This window comes from Pinus tabuliformis, chromosome Q (genome assembly GCF_031772625.1).
Source record: "Pinus tabuliformis cultivar Carrire ecotype Pingquan chromosome Q, CPIR1, whole genome shotgun sequence".
NCBI classification, from domain to species: Eukaryota; Viridiplantae; Streptophyta; class Pinopsida; order Pinales; family Pinaceae; genus Pinus; species Pinus tabuliformis.
In genome coordinates this window covers 1281048128-1281067938 of record NC_142296.1, presented here as the reverse complement: position 1 = coordinate 1281067938, position 19811 = coordinate 1281048128, and positions in this window count along the sequence as shown.

Here is a 19811-nt window from a genome sequence, read left to right as displayed (position 1 = left end):
CCCTGATCCCTCGCTGTCACCTGCTGCTGGACCCCCTTGGTAGTGCACATAAAAAGGTGGAATTACCACATTACGAAATGGTGTCCAATGTGGCGATACCTATGAATAAAGAAGATAATCAGGCTACACATCCAACATTGTTAACTCCTAATATTCCCATGCAAAGACATCAGAATATTGTCTCATAAGATCAATATATTTTTCCTTTTCTTTAGGACCTAAGGATTTATAAATATTTACAGTTTTAGGTCCGTCGTCTATTTCTATGTTGAAATCTTCCATCCTAGCCTCAGTACGAATAATTTTAGGTTTATGAGCCACATCATTGTGATCAAATAGCTCCTCCAGTGGGATTGAACCATTTGGGATCACATTATCTTTCAGTAGAAAAACTTCAAGGTCTATTACATGTTTTTCAATATTTTCTTTGATTTCATTTATGTAGGATTCCCATTCATCTTTGTCAAAACCATTTTCTTCATCGACGTGAAGATTTAAAAATTCTCCTTTCATTTGCAGAAAATTGTCCAGCTGTTTATCATGATCAAATACTTTCCAACACATTATATTTTCTATGACAAATGGCCTGTGTTTAACTTCAATTTCATACTTCTTATTAGTATAAATGGGAATGTAAAATATACTAGTTGAGGTGGCCAATCCATCAAAAATTGCATTATGTTCTCTAGGAATCACAGACAAATTGTATTTTGGAGAACATTGAAGAAAATCCAAGACCTCATTTCTATAAGTCCTCATTCTTGGGTTCTTGGTTTGATAATCACATTTATTCGCTTAATGATCAAATATGAGTCTCCATGGACTGAAATATTCTTGGCTCCTAACCTCTTTAACACTTACAATCCCGAAATTAGTGCCTCGTACTCAACAACATTGTTTGTGCATTCGAAATCAAGCGTATAAGAATAGAACTTTGACTTGTTTACTTTCGAGCTCATAATCCTTACACCAGCTCCAGCCCGTTCCTTACTGAACTCTCCATCAAAATACATGTTCGAAAGGCCTCTTCATCATCATCGTGTTTTGATTTTGTTGTAGAACTTTTTCTACAAAACCTTTCTCTGATAACATGTAGAGATTCCACCTGTAGATCACCTGATATATGCAATGTCCTAAAGCATAATACTAGATCTACTTCTACCATAAACTTTGTGGAAGCTTAAATAGATATGAACAACATCAATAAGAACACATATAACTAATAAGAAGGAATCAATCACACATAACACAGAAGAATTTACTTGGGCAAAGCCTCAGCCTAAAACCCCAACTCTGTATTATCATACAAGTGGAAATATAACCAATATTACAAAAAGAATTAGCTCAAAAGCTATCTTGATCTCTCTGCAATACCTCTGTTGCTTATAGACAGTCAAAGGCCTCTATATAACCTTTGGTCTGCCCTCCAAGCCTCATATTTCTTTGCGCAATTTTGATTGGGGTCCAGTGCAACCACTTGTGTGAATTGGCCTCTTCACACACTCACCAACCTCTAATCCAACTACGCAGTCTTGAAGGAGATATATCCTCATCATGGATGAGCTTCCTTTATAGGAAAAATATGCATCCAACTGATAGTAAACTATCCCTTCTCTGATCTCAACTGGGTCTCTATCTAAATTGTCAACAGTTATATGCTAGCATGCATTAACTAACTAAACTTACTTAATTTAAACAAACTGTTTAAATCAAATACAACTGGACTTGATTTAGTTAATTGAGCCAACTAATTACTACTCAAATTAGAACTCATGTTTATCTCTTTAACTGACAGATAAATCCCTCAATCAATGGAGAAACTGTTGCATGTCCTCACATAGACTTCATGTTTGATTTTTCACAACTAATTAACTCATGGAGAATTAATTAATTTATTTTCAAATAGCTGTTAAGTTCAAATTCGAATTTTACTTCCTATTTCTAGTCCAGGAACTGACTAAAATAAGAATCCATCATGAACTGCTAAAAATAGAAATTCTATTTTTAGCACTTCCATTTTTCATTCCTTGTTGCCCAATCCAGCACTCGTACCCAAACTGTTATTTTTAGCAGTGCTATTTTTAGCATTTCTTGTTGCCATTTTTCAACACTCCCTCTCAACAAGAAAGGCTTCAACACCAACCCAATATTGTACCTCTACAATGTTCTGCATGCAACACATCTACCAAGTGTCGTTGCTCCAGCAACTCTCGAAAAAAAAAATGCCCACTGACTTCTCTGTTGGGCTAGAAACATACTCTGATTAAGAGAAGAATCTTCGGCGAAAATCACATAGAGATAATTTTGTCAACGCGTTTCGAACCAACCAGTGTGGTTCATCGTTAGGACAAGTTGAATGAGCAAATCTTGCTATGCATTATAAATAGATCGGGCAAAATATCTAGGTAATGGCTAGAATAATGACAGCTCGATTTGACTGGGAAACGGATAGTTAGACCAAAATATTTATTTATTTATATTTTTTTTCCAAATCAGTTAATTCGGTTATTAATTTTCTTATTAAAATAAACGTAAATTGACAATTTTATAAATATATATTAAAATAAGTGAGCTAATATACTATAATCATAAAATAATTGAGTAATTAAAATAGATAATAGTTAACTATATTTTAAATAAATATAAGTTAATTATATTTTAAATAAAATATCAGATAAAGGGAGATTTAAATCTTAAAATAAATTAATTATAAATCAATGAGGTTAAATAGAATATTCTGTAAATAGTTAATTCTATTTTAATATATATAGATATATATATATATATATATAAGTTTCATATTCATAGTGAAAGAGTATCCTGATAAAAATATTTACTTAATAGTTTATTAAGGGTAAAAATTAGTATATTAGTTTTAAAAAAAAAATAGATAAAAAAAAAATTAAAAAAAAAAAAAAATATATATATATATATATATATATAATTAATTAAAAATAAAAAATTAAATTAAATTAAAATTAAATAAATAAATAAAAATATTAATTTAATAATAATAATAATAATAATTTAATTTTAATTTAAGAATCAAAGAGCTTGGAAAAAAAACACTCAAGGGAGAAAACGATTAGGAGGAGAGGGCTGGGACCCAGCAACTATTGATCTTCCAGCCATCCTCTCTATTGAGATTGTTCAGCCTTTTTTCAATCTCAAGGGCTTCCCTAAATTTCCAGTGATGGAATTGCGACACTAGCAATCACACTAGCTTCTTCGATGCAGACATGGTGATTCGTTTTTTCCACATGCTCTGCTAAAGCGGAAGACTTGGTTCTCATATGCTTGAGGTCCGCTGCGTGCTCACTAATCCTTTGGTTAATGGAGCGACCAGTCTCACCAATATAGGGGGTCCCACATGAACAAGGAATAATATAAACACCTTTCATGTCCTTCGGGTTGATAGGATCCTTCACCGATTTGAGGGACTTACGAATGGCGTTAAGAGGTCTAAAGGTTGCGGGGACATTGTGCTTCTTAAGAATCCTCGCAATCCTATCTGTGGTCCCTTGAGCATACGGAAGATGGACCCCAGGAATCTAATCCTGTCACGCATACCGGAAGAGGCACTTCCCTGAGGATCCTCTTCCAATCATTAAGGAGATGGGACTTCTTCTCCTCGAAGATCCTTTTCGAGAATCGCCCTGCTACTTGCCGGGTGGGGGCGCGGGCCGCCGGGGTGGCACGGTCGAGGCCTGCGCCACCCTGGCGGCCTGCGCTTGGGAATCGCCCTGCTGCCTGCCGGGCGGGGGCGCAGGAAACTAGTGAGGGCGGAGGAGGCCATGGGAGTAGGGGGGGGTGGAGAGGAGGGAGGGGATGGCGAGAGGGCGGCAGGTGAGGCCATGGGGGGGGGGAGCGGAGGGAGGAGAGGGGGTGGGGGGGCGGTGGGTGGGAGGGGGAGAGAGGTGAGGGGCGTGTGGGGGGATAGGGGGAGAGGTGAGGGGGGGGGGGGTGGTGCATGGGTGGTGGGGCCGAGAGGTGAGGGGGGTGGGCATGGGGGTGGAGCGAAAGGTGTGGGGGGCCGGGTGGGGCATGGGCGGTGGGGGGGGGCGCCGAGAGGTGAGGGGGCTGGGGCGAGAGGTGAGGGGGGCCGGGTGGGACATGAGGGTGGGGAGAGAGGTGAGGGGGGGTGAGTGGGGCATGGTAGGGGGGGTGGGGGGAGCGGCACTACACCTGCGGTAGTCCTTCAACCGCTTATAGCGAGGTGCGGTAGTACCAATCGTTTTCTTTTCACTAATGCTTATGATTGTAGACTACGCCTAACATTCCACTTATCCTACTTAGTTTGTGTTTCGCAACCAAGTATTATTAATGTGTTCCTTTATACAAGTGAAAGCCCATAACATTCACATAAACAACATTATACAAGAGAAATGCATAACAGTATAAAGGGATGGGAAACTCCCTCCAATATGAGTCTGCCCGAATCAATATATATAAACTTCTTTTACAAGTACATGTTAAATCTTGGGAAACCCCAAATTTACACTTAGCCAATTTTCAACTTCGGCAAACTTGGTTGCCTAGTTTGTCGACAGCTCCACACGGTCGTTGCATGACTCACCAACCATTCATTCACCTTGTTACACGATTGTGTTGTTTTCCCAACTTGGGTGCACCTCGTCGTAACCAAGTCACCACACGTGGGTGCCTTCGCACGAGTCACGCCTTCGTTCACAAGCTCAACACTTCACCATTTCCACTATTGCGTCGTGCACGGCATGCCCTCGCTCGGTCACCCATCCGCACGATTCTTCGTTTCGGCGCGCACGACGTGCCCTCGCCCAGTCGCCCGTCCGCACATCCACCCGTTCACCCAACTCGTTCACCCAAGCTTGTTCACCTAAGTTGCCACACGACTTCACCCGGGTCACCACACGACTTCACCCGGTTCGCCCGAACGACCTCACCCGGGTCGCCACATGACCTTCCCCGGGTTGCCCGAACGACTTTCCTGAATGACTTTCCTGAACGACTTTTCCGAACGACTTCTCGAACGAATTCTCGAACGACTTCCTCGAATGAATTCTTGAATGACTTCCTCGAACGAATTCTCGAACGACTTCCTTGAACGAATTCTCGAACAACTTTCTCGAACGACTTTTCGAATGCGTTTTCCACATGAGTTCCGCTCGTCATGCAGGCTCATCCATGCACAACAGAACTCCTTGTTCAAACCCGTGTTGATCGAATGATGGTCATTTGCCTCCAAACGCCCTCCAATATATACGGGCGGGTGGCAGGTTATGTCACCCGGCCGACCCACACCAAACGCCCAAGCCGACTCATTCAACATGTGTTGTCTTGCCCAAGAGGAGGGTTGGCCCGCCCAACTCATGGGACCGCCCCCTCAACTCGCCCAACACCTTATAAACTCATTTCTTGGCTCGTTTCATTTCATATTTCGCACGTCCTTCGCACGGTGGAGTCGCCATGCTCGTCACACGGACCGTAGGTCCTAACATCCTCCCCCACTGGAAGTCATTGTTGTCCACGACAATTTCTCATCCTGGCAACCATCTGTCACCAACATCACCATACCAAGGTATACACCTCATCGGTATGTCATACATCGGAAATCATCTCAATCCATGACCATCGACCATCTCATTGCAAACTCCACATGCTGCTCCCCATTGTGGAAGGCTAGCCCTTCCATCTCAAGCTACATGCTTCCTGCAACCTCTCGTGCTGACCTCATCATGTGTCATCCTCATGTGAACTGCTGCCATGATACTCCAACGAATGCTAACACATCTTTGCACATTGAGCTACCTCATGTTTAAACTAGTTGAGTGATCAGTCCAATTGTCACGCTGAAACCATGAGAATGCACATCCTCATGCCACCATCATTCATTTCTCGGAACATCCTGTCACATCCTCAACTCGATCAAGAATCCATCTCCATATAAATGTAAGCCATGCTCAGGTCCATGAAGTAGTCCTCATCTCATCTGCAACATGTTGTCCATGATGTCTAGTACTAATGTGCTGCATGAAATCAGCCACATCTACCCCAACATCATCATCCATATGTGTGCCTCTTCAATATGAAGAGACCATCTCATCAAACTCTAACTCTCGATGTGCCACATCCAGGTCCATGAAGCAACCTCCATCATATCTGCAATGTGCCATCCCTCAAGTCTACCATAGAACCAAGTATACACTCATCTCATCTATCCATGTGCTACCCATGATCATAGATCAATCAGCTCCCATGTGTCAAAGGTGGTTGAGTCTCGGCTCAACCCATGCCCAAGTGTTTCCACCAAGGCATCATCATCGTTGCAACTCCATCACTCCAAAGTGTCTCATATCGATCCTCCACATCAAGTCAATCTTTCAAGCCATTCCCATACATGTACTTGAAAGTATGCACCCCATCTTGCATCAAAGTCTCTGACCTCAGCTCCTCAGTGCATCAGATCCTCCAATTCCACCATATATGAAGTCCCCAAAAGTCACAACCTCATGTCATCATGAGCTCCATGAGTCATCTCCAACCAACACTCTAGCATGCATACAAGTCTCGGCCCCAAAGGTCCCTGCAAGATGCCTGAGCTCTCCATGTAGTAGGAATGCTCTAAAGTCTTCTCACAAATCCATCCAAGTCCATGACCTTGTTGTATATAAGTGCACAACCTCTCCATCGGCTCATAAGTAATAATTCTCCACGTCACATCAGAAAATCCACCTGCACAACATCCCTGCATTGGCACTCCTCATTGGATGCCCATAAGTGACACCTCTATGAGTGCTCCTATATAATGTCCCTGCATAAGACTACCATGCTCCATGTCTCCAACCTGATGTCCATGACTAGGTTTCCCATGTAGTCCAACCAAGTAGACCCATCACAACAATCGATCATCCTCATCTAAGTTTGCAATCTTCGGTCTAGTGAACTCAGTCACCCAACCATATCATCATCACATGAGTCTCTCCATCATAACTCCACCACTAAAGGTTCCACCAAGACTTGCTCTTGGTCTCGGCCATGAGAAGTCCACCCAAGCATCATCATACCCAAGTCTGTGCCCTTCAACCTATCCATGAGTCATGCCAGACACTTAGCCAATTCTCCATCTGGCTAAAGCATGACCCAATCCTCCGCAACGATCATCACGTTCATCCCTTGTCACGGGCCCTTATACCTTCTACCATAAGGTCACAAACAACCCCAACAAGTCCTGCAACAGTTAGCAATCCTTTCTTCTCCATACAAGGTCTCATCATAGTCATCCATGGTAATATCCTCCCCTACATTGGCAAACTGATTTTTCCCTTCCCTGCTTATGGCCCATCTACCAAATGCTCAAGTGAAACATAAGTATCAATACTTACTTCATCATCATCATGAGGCTCCTCCATGTGAGTATCCTCATCCACCCATGTCTACAAACTGCACGATCCTGGTGTAACTTGATCAATCTCAAGTTCATCATCCATCGTTGTCACGTCTGCAACATTCTCAATCATCGTGGCTTCCTCTTCCTTGTCAGCACAATCTGCAACTTCATCCTGCTCCATTGTCCAACCAAGTTGAAGAAGTTCGTCTTTAACATTCCTTTCCAAGACTTCAAGTTCCTTTTGAATCTGAACAGTTTGGAGTATGTTTGGATGAAGGTTGGGGGTGCTGATATACTCACTATGGTGGATAGTGGGGCTACTCACAACTTCATGGGCGAAGATACTGTGAGAAGGATTGGGCTGAAATTTTTATCGGTGAAGGCACAGATGAAGGCAGTCAATTCTCCTCCTGACAGTGTTCTTGGTGTAGCTGAAAAGGTGGACACAACACTAGGTGAGTGACAGGGAAGGTCGACTTCACTATAGTGCAAATTGATGACTATGAAGCTGTACTGGGGATGGAATTCTTGAAACAATTCGATGCTATGATTGTTCCACATTTGAAGAAGCTGTACATTTACAATGGAAGGGAAGATGTACCCATTAGTGTTCCAACCATTGGTGTGACAATGCCTGACTGTAAGTTGGCAGTGATGCAAATGGAGGATGAGAAGCAAATGGAAGACATGAGTAAGCGGTTGTCTATGGTTGAGACAAAGCTTACTGAGCAGTCATTGGTCATCAGGACACTTTCTGATAGTATCTTGAATGTGTCAAGAAGGCTAGAAGTGGTTGAGGATGATGATGATGATGATGAGGCATATGTGAGGCCTAATGTCCGGGAGGAGGATCGGGTCACTTATCTACAAAGGATGGAGATAGAAGATCCTGACAGATGGATTGAGATGATTAGTGAGGGTGAGCCTTCAGGCTCTACTCCCTCCACATTTTCTTAGATGAGAAAGAAGATGGGGCTCATTGTTAGCTTCTCATGGCAGTGGGTCCTTAAAACAGGTTGAGCAGGTATGGAAAATGATGCAGGGATGGTTCAGCATCAAGCATTGTGACATGTTGCAGATGGGATGGAGTTTCCATGGACCTGAGCATGGGTGAGATTCTTGGTGAGTCCAGGATGTGGCAGAATATGAGATAGACTGACGAAGGCATAAGGATGTTTACTCTCATGGCTTGAGCGTGATAGTTGGATTAGCTACCCAACTAGTTCAAACATGGGGTCCGGAAGTGCATGGAGAGATGTTGACATCAGGCAGGCAGGAAGGATGATAGTTCACAGGATGAGAACGACACATGATGGATATGGGAATTCTATATATGTTGTAGGGATGTTTGCAGTATGTGGAGGAGTTGACATCATGGACTGAGGATGAGACAGATATTGATGATGATCTTGGTGGATGGCTACCAGGATGGTATGTTGTCGAGGACGACAACAACTTCAGGTGGAGGAGGATGTAAGGACCTGCAGTCCTTGCACGTGCTTCGGCTTGAAGTGCGATGACAAACAACAAAGGTGCGAGCTCAACATAAGCGTGCGAAGGTGTTATGGCGTGCGTGGAATGTTGGGCGAGTTATTTATATGTGCGTGGGAGCGTGGAGGAGCACCCATGGGCCGACCAACAAACATAGCAAGGCTGACCTTGCGTGTGGGTGTTTGATGAAGGCCAACTCATGTTTAGAAAGAAATTGCGATGGCGTTGAGGGTGTGGGCAGGTCGGCTGGGCAGTCAAGACCTCGCCCTGCCACTCATATATATTGGTCATGCGATGGAGTCATTTCCACCATCACTTAACACACAACAACTTCGCTCATGTGAAGAGAAGTGCGCAGATCTAAGGGGGTGGATGCACAAGAGGAAAGGCGTAGATTTTGGTGATGCGCCTGTTCTTGGGCAAGGCCGCACGGAGGTAGATCGCTTCTTGGTTTTTTGTGAAGGGCGTGTGTATAGGTCGCCCGTCGGTTGGAGTAAGGCATGAACAGGCGTGGCGCCCGGTTTGTGTGACAACTTGGCACGAGTTCTTGCGTAAGTCAGGTGAGCGCCCACCCATTGTGAAAGTGTGTACGGTGTGACTTTTGGTTAAGTGTTGAGATTGTGAACAGAGGTGTGACTCATGCAGAGGCATCCATGTGTGGTGACTTGGAGGTGTGCCAAAGTTGGGCAAACAACACAATCATGCGACGAGGTGAATGAAGGGTTGGTGAGTCGTGCGGCGACCGTGCGGAGATGTCGACGAGCTAGGCAACTGAGTTTTGCCGAAGATTGTAAAATTTGGCTAAGTATGAAACTTGGAGTTTCCAAGTATACTTGTAAAGCTTTGTAACATTGAATATTGTATAATATATTATTTGGGTAGACTCATTGTTTAGGGAGTTTCCCCTCCCTTTATACTGTGCAATTGTGTTCTTCATGTATAATTGCTGATGTTAATGAATGTGTATGGGTGTTCATTGGTATAAAGGAAACATTAAAAATACTTGGCTGCAAAACACAAACTAAGTAGGATAAGTGGTTAGGCGTAGTCCACGAACATAAGTATTGGTGAAAAGAAAGTGTTCGGTGGTGCCACACCTTGCCTAGAGCGGTTGAAAGACTACCGCAGGCTTGGGGGCATGACAGGTGGTATTCCTGGGGTCCATCTTTCATATGTTCAAGGGACCATGGATAGGACTACCTTGAGGTCCTTTCTAGGAATGCGTGACAGGAAGAGGATCCTCTGGGCGGTGCCTTCAGGATCTCTGATGGAAGGAGCTTCGAGGAGGAGAAGTCCCATTTCCTTAATGTCTTTGTTGAAAATGGTTATAGCAGACATTTGGGACAAAAGGCTTTCCTCAAAGAAACTAAAAATTCGTTATCCAAACGAGAACCTAAGGATCAGATTACTGGGGTCCATCTTCCATATGTTCAAGGGACCATAGATAGGATTGCGAGGATTCTTAAGAAGCACAATGTCCCCGCAACCTTTAGACCTCTTAACACCATTCGTAAGTCCCTCAGATCTGTGAAGGATCCTATCGACCCCAAGGACATGAAAGGTGTTTATATTATTCCTTGTTCATGTGGGACCCCCTATATCGGTGAGACTGGTCACTCTATCAACCAAAAGATTAGCGAGCACGTAGCAGACCTCGGGCATATGAGAACCAAGTCTTTCACTTTAGCAAAGCATGTGGAGAAAACCAATCACCATGTCTACATCAAAGAAGCTAGTGTGATTGCTAGTGTGTCACAATTCCATCACCGGAAATTTAGGGAAGCCCTTGAGATTGAAAAAACGCCGAACAATCTCAATAGAGAGGATGGCTGGAAGATCAATAGTCGCTAGGTCCTAGCCATCTCCTCCTAATCGTTTTCTCCCTTGAGTGTTTTTTTCTTTCCCAAGCTCTTTGATTCTTAAATTAAAATGAAATTAATTTTATTTTTTTTTGCGGATGCAAATGTTGGACCTTCTCTTGCATTAATTAACCAATAGTTTACAATATGAACAAATATCTCCCCATTGCTGAGAAGACAAGAAAACTAAGGACAAGCCCAAGGGCAAGCCATTAAGCTAAACAGAGAACAACTAAAAAACTGGAAGAAAAGCCCATCAACCTGGGCCATTCAATCTGCAAGAAAATCGATGGACGAGGATGAAAATGCTCCAAAAAGACCTCCGAAGATTAGTGGGACCAAACCTCAAAGCTGCACGGAGAAACAAGACCGTTGATTAACCTGTGTTGCATCCAACGGTGGAGATTAATATCGCACTGGACAAAAAGACCCCGTGATAGTAAGCGGGGAAGGGCGGCTTCCAAACCACCGTCCTGTGACGTGGCAGAATCTGATTATGATCGCTCCAAAAAAGAGAATACCACTTCCCGAGTAAAAGTGGTGCGATCGGATGAAAACTATCGGTGAAGTGGGTTATCCCTCCAAACCCCAAAAAATAGAAAAACCCCTGTTGTCGGGAGACCCAGGATTCCTCCCGAGCTAATTGTATCTCCACGCCTGAACCTAGAATCTATTACAAAAAAGGAGCACTCCATTAAAGAAGGAATTGAGGTTACCATTACACTCACTCTGAATAGCAAAGAAAATCGCCTCTCAATCTTCTATTACTCATTCCCCCCTCCACGAGCCCAGAAATCATAAATTTCCTTGTCCTCAACGGCTTGAGCCCTCAAATAGCTTTTAGCTTGCTAGGAGGCATCTCCTGCCATTTCATGTCTATTCTGTAGTCAGAATTAATCACTCCTTGGTTGGCCAGTAGATCTGCAAGTTTATTGGCTTTCCTCCGAACATGATTGAAGCTGACGGTTCGAAGGCATTGGAGGTGTTTATGGATTCTCTGGTACACTTGTATAAGTCTCCATTGTTTTGAGACCCTTTCGGGTACTGTTCCATAGCTGATTTTCTTAACTGCATTTATGGAAATCTCTGAGTCTGCTTCTATGAGAACATTTGAGTTGTGATTGAGTTTAAGAAACTCCAGACAATGTTCCAACGCCATTAATTCAGCCATATTGTTGGTGGCTTTGCCTAAATGGTAGTGGAAAGTGAAAATTATTTTTCCTTCTTCGTCTCTTAACACACCTCCATAACCTGTTGTTCCTGGGTTGCTTTTTGAAGCCCCATCAATGTTGCATTTTAGATACCCTTTTGGTGGAGGATGCCAAAAATCCTTTTCCCTTTCCAACACTCTTACTTTTTTGCTAAGACCCTAGAGAATGATCTCATGAATTCCCAACTACTTGAGAGTTCTCAATTCGCACGCAGTGGGGGGATTTGAGGGGTAACTGTGCATAGTGGTAGAGATAGTCTCTCTAATCTGTTTTAAGATTAATTACATGAGGCAAATGGTAGTAGTTTTTTCATCCTTGAAAATTCTTTTTTTCCTTTCCTTCCAAACATTCCAGACGATGAAGCTTGGTGTCAAGGTCCAGGCCAAATTGAGGATTTCATTCTCTGAAAAGTTTTTTCTCCACTTGTTCAGGGTATTGTTGTTGCTACTTTTATCTTTGTCTGTCTGTTGAAAAATGATGTTGAAAGAATCCCACAGCTAGTTGATATAGGTACAGTTGTTGAGAATATGTTCTGTTGTTTCCTCTTGAGCCTCACATAATGGGCATCTAGAGGGCCCCATAACACCCCTCTTTTGAATGTTCTCCCAAGTTAATATTTTTTTGTGATGAACTAACCACATAAACAGTTTGATCCTCATCCATCCTTGATGGCTCCATAGTTTTTGCCAGGACTTTGCTGAAACGCAGGGATCTAGGTTAAGGGAAAATCTTTTAGCTTCATGGATGTTAAAGATGCCTTCTTTGTTTTGTCCCCATCTTAACTGATCCTGCCCATCTGTGACCCAGATCTTTCTCTGTTCTAAAATTTTCATAAGTTCTTCTGTTTTTGTCTTTGTGGTGCCTACCCCTCTGCATTCTATTCTCCTCCAACTTCTCCATTTCTCAGTGTCATGAGGAAGATTCCAAAAATCCCTGACTTTTATTAGTCCTTAGGAATCTGTTTCCTGCTTGATGCTAATAAAGTCCTCCCTTAACAACATTGGTTCTTGTTGCCATTTGTCTTCCCAGAAGAGAGCTTGTTCACCTGCTCTGATTTCCCAGAAGCTGTTGTTCTAAACTAGGCTTCTGTTATCCCAGGCTTTGTTCCAGATATGAGAGCCTTTTATGTTCCCTGACATTCTAATGAGATCACTTGTTTTCCAGGAGCTGGCATATTTTTCTTTCCAGGTTTTAGCCCATTGCGCCTCTGGTTCTTTAACCCATCTCCACCAGAGTTTGGCTCCTAGAATATTACTTAGAATCTCTTGATCATCTAAGCCTAGGCCTCGATGACTTTTGGGTTTACAGATTTTATCCCAAGAGACAAGTGCCCATTTATTTTTTGTCTCCTCCTTGCCCTAGAGGAAGTCTCTCTAAATGTTCCTGAGTTGCTGTAAAACCCCTTTGGGGGCTGGCAAGGCTGATAGAAAGAAAATGGGGATGGATTGGAGAACAGCCTTTGTCAAAACCAATCTGCCAGCCAGGCTTAGTGCTTTATAAGTCCATTTTTTGATATTGTCTTGCATCTTGTTGAGCACTGGTTCCCAGATACTTTTGCGCATAGGTTTATCTGTAAGGGGGATTCCCAAATACTTACATGGGAGGACCTTCCTTTTGAAGCCTAGAATTCTGGAGATGTTCCTTTGAATAGCAATGTTAGTGTTAAAGAAAAAACAAATAATTTGGAGAGATTGACTTCCATACCTGAAGCCAAGGTGAAGTCATTTAAGATTGTTTTGTACGCAGTGGCTTCCTTGACCGTGGGGATACCCTGCAACATGGTGTCATCCACAAATTGCTGATGAGTCAGAGCTTGGTTGTTCTCCACTAATTCAAGGCCCTTAATCTTACCTAAAACTTTAGTAGTTTTGATGGTTCGGGCTAATCCTTCCATCATGAAGATGAAAAGGAAAGGAGAGAGTGGATCTCCTTGTCTAAGGCGTCTAGAAGGAGTCAAGATCTCCGAGGGCGCTGTATTCACCAGAATTGAAAAGCTGGGTGAAGTAACCAAAGCCATAACCCTTCTGATCTAGTCATGATCAAACCCAAACGCGGAAAGGACCTTTCTGATGTAAATCCAGTTCACCTTGTCATACGCTTTTTCTATGTCTAATTGCATGATCATACCGGCCTGCTTTTTGATAGTGAGAGAGTGAACAACCTCATGGGCCTGAATAATATTATCCAGGATTTGCCTTCCTTCCACATAACCACACTGTTCCCCAGAAATCAAAGAGGGAAAAAGAGGTTTGAATCTATTGGCCAAGATTTTAGAAATGATTTTGTAAACAACATTGCATAAAGCTATTGGTCTGAACTTATCAGGAGATAGGGAGAAGTCCTGTTTAGGGATCAGGGAGATAAAAGAGGTGTTGAGGGCTTTCAGAATAGATTTTCTTCTTCTGGATTCCTCAACCACATCCAAAATATCCTGTTTGACAACATTCCAGCAGGCTTTGAAAAAGTCCACATTAAAACCATTTGGACCTGGAGCTTTGCCATTTTGCATCTCTTTGATCATTGTACTAACCTCTTCTTCAGTTACTGGTTTGTTCAGGTTAAAGCTATCTTCTCTAGACACCATCCTGGGAATATTCTTTATAATTTCCTTGATGTTATGGTCTCTGTCTATATTATTTTCCTTTTTGATACCTCTGAAATGCTGAACCATCACAGCGTCGATATTCTTGTGAGTTGTCTGAAGCTCCCCATCTTCATTCAATATTGAGGAGATTCTATTGTGTGTTCTATTGGCTAAGATGGAACGGTGGAAGAACCTAGTGTTTCGTTCACCTTCTTTGAGCCATTGAACTTTGGACTTTTGTCTCCAAAAAATTTCCTCCTGTTTGCATAAATTCTCCCAATCTAGGTTGAGTTTTTTAGCTTGCTCACTTTTGGATTTATCAAAACCTTCTGCGATCATTGCTTGGTTTAGATCCTGCGTTTTGATCTCTACTGATTTTTTGTTTGCAAAAATGTTACCAAAATCCTTCCTGTTCCATTCTTTGAGTTTGATTTTTATGTGCTTTAGCCTTTTATGGAGGAGGTACATTTTGGAGCCCTGAATTTGCAGATCTTCGGACCACCATTCCTTAATGTTGCTGATAAAATCTGGGTGGGAGAGCTAGATATTTTCAAATCTAAAGGGTCTATTCTTGGGAGCATCAATTCCCTTGATTTCTAATTGGATCGACTAGTGGTCAGAGCCTCCAAATGGGAGAACACTCGCTGATATTTCTGAATTTGTGAGCATCAACTTCTCGGAGATCAAAAATCTCTCTAACTTAGAGGCAACCTGAGAATTACCTCCTCTTTTGTTATTCCAAGTAAAAAGACCATTTTGCATTTTAGAGTCAACCATCATCATGTCTTCTATGAAAGAATTTAATTCTACTGAATCTCTACTGAGGATTCTGGTGCCTCCTTTTTTTTCTGAAAGAGATTTAATCATATTAAAATCTCCTCCAATGACCCAAGGGATTTCTTTATGTCTGCTTCTGAGATCTACCAGGGAGTTCAGAAATCTAAGCTTCTCATCTATTTTCTATGGACCATAGACATTTGTAACCAGGAAGGTGTCAGACATCCCCATTCGCTGAATGATAGCTGAAAAGTAATTTCTCGTTGCTTCTGCATCTACAATGATTACTTTTTGGGGGTTCCAGAGAGTAAGAATGCCCCCCGCTGTGTTTTCTGCTTTAACTTCTAGAAACTTATATTTACTAAGCCATTTGCCGTGAATTTGTTTTATCTTCTGAATGGAGCATTTTGTTTCTTGAATGAAGATTATGTCCGGCATTGCTAGTTTCATTCTGTTACTTAACATTCTCTATTTTCTTTTACTACCTAGACCTCTGATATTCCATGAGATGAACTTCATAGTTAAATATTTGTGAAGGATTAACTGGTTAGATCTTTCATCTTACTTGAGTCTATCATTAGCTTTCCACACTCCATCAGGAGCTCATTTTTCTTTTTTCTATCTCTCTTCTTTCCTGGATTTCTGGTGGCTAATCTTGGATTTAATTTGATTGTTTTCACCCCTCTATGCTCCTGTTTGTGGATGTTCTTACCTTTCTCCCGTTCTTGTTCCTGTGTTTTTAATAAAAACAACTGTTGTATTCTGTTGCATTCATCTTGGGGCAGAGAATCTATTCCTCCTTTGGTACCTTGCATCAGGAATCCTTCTAGATCCAAGTTTTCCTTGTCAAGGATTTCTTATAGTTCATGCTCTTCTAGATCTGTTTCACTTTGAGTCATTTCCTGGTCCATTTACATTTCTATTTCACATCTCATTGCTTATTTTAGAGAGTCCATTGTTGGAGAGAGATTTAAGTCCTCTTGCTTTTCTCTTTCTTTAGCATATTCCTCCAGATCTTGATTTTCTCTTGTGATTTGTTCAGTCTCTTCTAGCACTTTAAACTTATTTTGACTGCCTTTTTTCCCCTTAGTATGTTGTTGTTTTAATCCCTTTTTTCCTCCCCTTCCTTTACTAGCCACTTTCTGAAAGCTTTCGGTGTTCTTCGTTGTATTGAGTTTTTCTTTGTTATCTTCTTTGCTAATAGGGCAATCTCTTAATAAATGCCCATGTTCATGGCATTTTCGACATCTGAAGGGTATATGCTCATAGTCAACCACCTGTACCCACTCTTCATCCAGAACTTCCAGTATAACTTCATCCGGAAGTGCTCCTGATAGATCCATTTCCACACAGATTCTAGCAAAGGAGGTATATTTGCCCCTTTTTGTGGCTTCCGAAGCTTTGATATAGCGTCCTAGTTTATTACCAATGGCAGCCAATGATTCAGTTTGCCAATAATCAAGAGGAAGAGAGTAGAGCCTTACCCACACAGGAACCGAAGTGAAAGTCTCCCTCTCTGGAACAAAGTTCATTTTCTAAGGTCTCATATAGAGACTTGCTGCAACAAAAAAATAGGGTCCTCCTTCGAATATTATGTCTTTGTGTTTGATATTGGAGAACACAATTGTGAAGAATCCTTTTGACCACAGATGTAGGTCAATGCTTCCTTTGGGCTTCCAATGATACTTGATCCACGTTTGTAAAGCCTTTTTAGTGGGCCATAGTCCCATGAATTTACAGATTATGGCATGGGTTCCCATATGTTCTGTGTGTTCCTACAAAGCAAGATCACCTAGTATTACTCGGGGAGTGATTTCTGCTTTTGGTTTGCAAGGTCCTTTTAATTTTTTGTCTTTTGAACCTAGACTTTTGTCTTCTTCCTCTTTGTCCTATGTGCTGATATTTTCCTTTGTTCTGGTCCCATCTGTTTCCTTTTCATTATCTCTGATTTTGTAGTTCCAATCACTTTTACTATTTCCAGTGGGTCCCTTGCTTCCGCTGGCCACTGCATCTTTGTAGGAGGGAGCCGAGCTCCCTCCCCTGCCACTCTCCATACGAAATGAACTCCGCTTGTAGAGGAACCCTGGCCGTCACGATTCTTCCTCTCCTTCGGGGTAAAAGACTTTATTATCTCTATGACTCTAAAAGAGTTCAAATTAAATTATTATTATTATTATTAAATTAATATTTTTATTTATTTATTTATTCATTCATTTTTTTTTCAACCTCTTTGAATCTTAAATTAAAATTAAAATTTTTATTTATTTAATTTTAATTTCATTTTATTTTTTAATTTTTAATTTTTAATTTTTTAATTTTTAATTTTTTTTTTTTTTTCAAGCTCTTTAATTCTTAAATTATAATTAATATTTTTGTTTACTATTTTTTTTTTCAAGCTCTTCGATTCTTAAATTAAAATTAAAATTTTATTTTATCTTATTTTATTTATTTATTTATTTATTTTTTTAACTAATATACCAATTTTTACCCTTAATAAACTATTAAGTAAATATTTTTATTAGGATACTCTTTGACTATGAATATGAAACTTATTTATTTATTTACATCTATTTTAAAATAGAATTAACTATTTATAGAATATTCTATTTAACCTCGTTGATTTATAATAATTTATTTTAAGATTTAAATCTCCCTTTATCTGATATTTTATTTAAAATATAATTAACTTATATTTATTTAAAATATAGTTAACTATTATCTATTTTTAATTACTCGATTATTTTATGATTATAGTATATTGGCTCACTTATTTTAATATATATTTATAAAATTGTCAATTTATGTTTATTTTAATAAGAAAATTAATAACCAAATTAACTGATTTGGAAATAAATAAATAAATATTTTGGTCTAACTAGCCGTTTCCTAGTCAAATCGAGCTGTCATTATTCTAGCCGTTACCTGGATATTCTGCCCGATCTATTTATAATGCATAGCAAGATCTACTCATTCAACTTGTCCTGATGATGAACCACACTGGTTGGTTCGAAACGCATCGACAAAATTATCTCTATGTGATTTTCGCCGAAGATTCTTCTCTTAATTGATATGGATCACAGAGGCCTAAATTCAATAACATACTTTGATGCTGATGCTCTACTTGTTGTTGACACGTTCTCCCTCTCTGACCTCTGAGCTGTTGCAACACTCCATGCATCTCGCACCATTGCACACCTCTCTGTGCCATCCTGCACTTGTGCAACACTCCTGTGTCTCTCGCATTGTTGCAACCTACTAGCTCTACATAGTCCTAGGATTCCTGCACTGTAGCTCTCTCTGCAGCTCCATCCACATCCATCTCTACCCAGTCAGTCACTCCTTCTACTCCTCATCGGGGCTCCCATAGCAAAGTAAAATCAAAGAGGTTGGGTACCTCAAGGATCTTGCCCCTATTCCAGCCTTCTTAGGACGACCATTCCACATCGCCCGGCCTCCTACCTGGAGGTATGGATGCATGTGATCCCTCTGCCCACCTAGCTCTAAATTTCCCCCTACTGGAGGTCTCTGCATGAGTAGATTTCTCTACTCGATCTCCTCTCGGCTTTCCCAGTTGTGGCTGCTCCACAACCTCCTGAAGCTGCTTCACCAGTTGTGGCTCCTCCACAATTATCTAAGACTTCTTCTAGTGCTGCATGTTGAGAGATAATTCACTCTCCCTCTCAACCACCAAGTCTCTAACCTTTTCCTTGCTCCTCAAGTCTTTGCATGCATCTTGTACCTGAAGTGCATACAGGTTCTTGGCTAGCACACCAATCTGTTTCATCTTTCCCCTCATCATGAAATTTCCTAGAAAAAGAGATGATTTTAAATCAGTCATATCTCCCTCATCTGAACTTCGATTCAGCCGATTTGGTTTTTGAATTTGGATATTTTTCTGCAACGAATCTAGATCTGCTATTTGTTTCTAAAAATTTTGCACAAAAAATTGTATATCTGCTCTGAAAACTCGCAGCCCAAAACTCAAAACTTTGAAATGTCTTCTAGTATATTGTTCTCTGCATTGATCACCTTTTCTCCAATACCACATAAAACGTTTTCTACAAAACCTCACTCTGATACCATGTAGAAATTCCACCTGTAGATCACCTGATATATGCAATGTGCTAAAGCATAATACTAGATCTACTTCTACAATAAACTTTGCGGAAGCTTAAACAGATATGAGAAACATCAATAAGAACAAATATAACTGATAAGAAGGAATCAATCACACATAACACAGAAGAATTTACCCAGGGAAAGCCTCAGCCTAAAACCCCAACTCTGTATTATCATACAAGTGGAAATATAGCTAGTATTACGAAAAGAATCAGCTGAAAAGCTATCCTGTTCTCTCTGCAACACCTCTGTTTCTCATAGACAATCAAAGGCCTCTATCTAACCTCTGGTCTACCTCCAAGCCTCCTATTCCTTTGTGCAATTTTTATTGAGTCCCAGTGCAGCCACTTGTGTGAATTGGCCTCTTCACACACTCACCAACCTTTGATCCAACTACGCAGTCC